Source organism: Chrysochloris asiatica, unplaced genomic scaffold, assembly GCF_000296735.1.
Source record: "Chrysochloris asiatica unplaced genomic scaffold, ChrAsi1.0 scaffold00230, whole genome shotgun sequence".
NCBI lineage: Eukaryota > Metazoa > Chordata > Mammalia > Afrosoricida > Chrysochloridae > Chrysochloris > Chrysochloris asiatica.
Window position 1 is genome coordinate 2,674,944 of NW_006408748.1, and position 4,699 is coordinate 2,679,642.

Below are 4,699 nucleotides of genomic sequence, written 5' to 3' on the forward strand. Positions count from 1 at the left end.
TCATGGAATGGTCATCATTCAAGATCAAAAGGGCAACATATACTTAAGGACAAAATTGAGAAGGGATGCAAAGGAGGGTGGAATAGAAATTCACCATAAAAAGTAAAGCAACATATATGTAATAAAGAGAGCTCTGAAAAAAAGTCAGGAAAACAATGTCATTTACAATAGCCACTCAACAGATGACATATTTAAGAATGTATCTAACCAGGGGAGAAAAAAGACCTATACAAATAAAACTACAGAACACTAACAAAAGAAATCAAGAGACCTGCAGAAATGGAGGAATATACCATGTTTTGTTCCTGTTGTTGACCTCTGTAAAGTGTTGAAGAGCAAATATGTCAGTTTGAGGACTAAGGTGCTCCTGACTCAATCATGATATTTTCAATAACCTCATATGCATGTGAAAGTTGCACAATGAATAGGAAGACCCTAGAAGAATCGATGCAATTGAGCTATAGTGCTGGAGGAAAATATTAAAAGTACCATGGACTGCCAAAAGAACAAACCAATCTGTGTTATAAGAAGATAGCCAGAATGCTCCCTGGAAGCCAGAATGGCCAGACTTCGTCTCTTATATATTGGACATATTATCAGGAGGGACCAGTCCCTGGAAAAGGTTATCATGCTTGGTAAAATGGAGGGTCGGAGAAGAAGAGGAACTAGATGGGTTGGCACAGTGGTAGTAGCAACGACTGAAAGGGTGGCGCAGGACTAGGCAGTGTTTCGTTCTATTGTGCACAGGGTTGGTATGAGACAGTACCAACTTGATGGTACCTAACAACTACCCAAGGCAATCTGTAAGTATAATGCAATCCGAATCTAGATTATAACATCATTCTTTAAAACATGGAAAAACTGATCACAAACTTTATGTGGTGATAATCAAGGCATTACTTAAGTACAAAGTTGGAAGTCTCTCACTTCCTGATCTCAAAACCTACTACAAATTCACAGTGATCAAAACAGTGGTATCTTTATTTGTACATAAATCAATGGAACAGAATTGAGAACCCAGAAGTAAATCTGTCCACATATAATCAGCTGGTATTTGACAAAGAGTCAAAACACATTAAACGGGGAAAAGATAATCTCTTCAGCAAATGGTGTGAGCAAAAAGAACCGACATTTCACCAAAGAAGACATTCAAGCAGCCAAAAAACATACAGCATTAGAGATGCAAATCAAAAAACAAGGCGAAATCTCACCACAGTATTAATAAGTTGTTGTTGTTGTTAAATGCCATCAAGTTGATTCCGACCTATAGTGACCCTGTATAGGGTTTCCAAGGAGCAGCTGGTGAGCTTGAACCACTGACTTTGCAGTTCAAACGACTTTGCAGTCTGATGCATTAGCCTACAGCATTAATAAGTAGCAAAGTTAAAAAACAAAATACAGAAAATAACAAATGCTGGCAAAGGTGTGGAGAGACTGGGACCCTCCTACATTGTTGCTGGGAATGTAAAAAGGTACAACCGCTGTAGAAAATGGTCTGGAGCATCCTCAAAAAGTATTAATACAGTGTGACTCAACAATATATCTTGATATATTTGATGTTTTTGTTAAGTGTTGTTGCACTGGTTTCAACAACCCTGTACAGGGTTTTCGAGAAGCAGCTGGTGAGCTTGAACTGCCAACATTGCAGTTCAAATGGCTTTGCAGCCTGGCACATTAACCCACAGCGCCACACTAGGACTCCTCTTGGTATATATCACTAAGAAATAAGAGCCATGACATGAGTAACTACATGCATGCCCATGTTCATCATAGCACTATTCACAATAGCAAAAAGATGACGACAACCTAAATGCCCATCAAAAGAAGAATAGATAAACAAATTTTGGTGGCTACACAGAATAGAATACTACCCAACATTGAAGTAAATTATGAGTTTGTGGAGCATTTCATAACACTGATGAACATGAAGGACATATGTGGAGTGAAACTGTTGTTAAATGCTGCTAGGATGGTTCCAACTCATAGTAACTTATATAGGGTCTCCAAAGAGAGGCTGGTAAGTTTGAACTGTGAACCTTGCTGTTCAAACTGACTTTGTGGTACTACACCTAGTTGAGTGAAATTAGTTGAACATAAAAGGGCAAATATTGTATGAGACCATTACTGTAAAAGTAAAAAAAAAGATTTTCACACTAAAAGAAACAGTCTTTGGTGGTTACCAGGGGTGGCGAAGAAGGGAGGATAATTTACTGGCTGTAGGGTATTTTTGTTGGTAAGTGCTGTCAAGTTGATTCTGACTCATAGTGACCCTGTACAGTTTCTGAGGAGCAGCTGGTAGGTGTGACCTGCTGACCATGTAGTTAGCAGTCCACTGCTTATCTTACAATGTTGTTGTTAAGTGTTGGTGAGTCAGTTCTGTCTCATAGGGACCCTGTATAGGGTTTCCAAGGAGCAGCTGGTTAGCAGTCCAGTGCTTATCAAATAGTGCCACAGAACACTCCATGCTAACTTGGGGGATAGGAGACAATATACTATATAAGAGGGATGTTGGCAGAAGAATGATGAAGGCATGGGGAGAAATAAAAGAGTTAAAAGGAATAGGGAGCCCTAGAGTGACATTATAAGATAAACACTTGACTGCAATGTTGACATGAACTGCAAGGTTGGTGGTTCATATCCATCAGGAGCTCCTTGAAAACCATATACAGGGTCACTATGGGTTGGAACCAACTCCATGGCACTTAAGAACAACAATAATAAAGGGAATACAGGTAAATACTGTTATATACACAACCCAGAAACAACAGTGCTGTATGGGTAGGTTCATGGATACATACACAGACTGAACAGTTATGGAAGGAAGAGTGTATAATCACAAATATACAACGATTTGGCAAGATAGTTGTACCTTGCTGCAAACACATCTATGAATATTGTGAAGCATACAGTGGACAAAATGATGAAAACTTCTTAGACCCTACTCAACACTTTAGGGCAACGAGCTGTTGGGCCTGGTGCTCAGGACCATAGCCTCCAGTGGGACACCATGATCAACTGGCATAACATAGTCCACAAAGAGTGTTCTGCATTCTAATTTGGTGAGTAGCAACTGAAATTTTAAAACCTCATGAGTGGCCATGTAAGGTGGTCTCTCTATGGGCTGAGGAAAGAAAAGTGATGATAATCAAAAACATTTGGAAACAATTAGTACAATGAACTAAGGGAACATGTGAACATCAGACTATACATTTCTAAGACCAGAAGAACTAAACGGTGCCTGGCTACCATTACCCAGTACCCTGAAAGGGATCACATTAGAAGGCTCCAGATAGAAGTGGAGAAAATGTAGAGCAAACCTCAAAATTATAAAACAGACCAGACTTATTTATCAGAAAGAGACAGAAGGAAACCAAGACAATGGAGCTCAGTCATGTTTTAGGTCTGGAACAGAACTCAAACCGCGTGAACCAATTTTCTGTCAAACAGTAAATACTTATATAGGGGGAACAACACTACTAAGATATGTTCGGGACCTTCATTTGCTGATGGGGCACAACTCAAAATGAAGAGAAATAGCTGCAAACACCCATTAATTACTGGAACATGGAATGTATGAAATATGAATCTAGGAAAACTGGAAGTTATCAAAAATGAAATGAAACACATAAACATCGATGTCCTGGGTAACAGCTGAAATGGACTGTGTTATTGGTCATTTTGAATCTGATAATCATAAGGTTTATTACGTCGAAATGACAAATTTTAAAAGGAATGCATCACATTCATCATGGAAAAGAACATATCATGGTCTATTTTTAAGTACAATGCTGTCCGTGATAGGATAATATCCATACACCTACAGGGAAGACCAGTTAACACAACTATTATTCAAATTTTGCCCACAAACCACTAAAGACAGTGATGATGAAATTGAAGAACTCTACCAACTTCTTCAGTCTGAAGTCGATCAGATATGCAGTCAAGATGTACTGATAATTACTGGTGATTGGAATGCATAGGTTGGAAGCAAAAAGGAAGGATCAGTAGTTGGAAAATAAGGTCTTGGTAACAGAAACAACAATTCTGGAAATCATTTGATAAAATTTTGCAAGACCAATGACTTCTTCATTGTAAATACTTTTTTAAAACACATGGATCCCATCAAATTGAATACACAGAAATCAAATTGACAACGTCTGTGGAAAGAGAAGGTGGAAAAGCTCCATATCTATCACCAGCCAAAACAAGGCCAGGGGCAGACTGTGGAACAGATCATAATTTGCTCCTATATAAGTTCAGGCTGAAGCTGAAGAAAATTAAAACAAATCCATGAAAGCCAAATTTGATGTTGAACACATCCCACCTAATTTAGAGATCATTTCACGAACAGATCTGATGCATTAAACACTAATGATTGAAGACCAGAAGAGTTGTGGGATGACATCAAGAACACCATATAGGAAGAAAGCAAAAGGTTATTAAGAAGGCAACAAAGAAAGAAAAGACCAAAATGGATGTCAGAAGAGACACTGAAACTTGCTCTCCAGCCGTAATGACGTTAAAGCAAATCGAAGAAATGAGGTGGGGTAAAGGAGCTGAGCAGAAAATTCCTAAGGGCAGCTCAAGAAGGCACAGTCAAATATTATAATTAAATGTGCAAAGACCTGGCGTTAGAGAACCAAAAGGGAAGACCACACTCAGAATTTCTCCAGGTTCAAGAATTGAATTAAAAATTTAA

The 4,699-nt window shown here is 38.6% G+C and overlaps 1 protein-coding gene across 1 annotated transcript in view; it reads right to left on the bottom strand.

The window, feature by feature from the left end:
• Positions 1-4,699, bottom strand: part of PDS5A (PDS5, regulator of cohesion maintenance, homolog A (S. cerevisiae)) — a 142,227-nt gene that overhangs the window by 99,427 nt on the left and 38,101 nt on the right. The gene's annotated exons all lie outside the window — the stretch shown is intronic.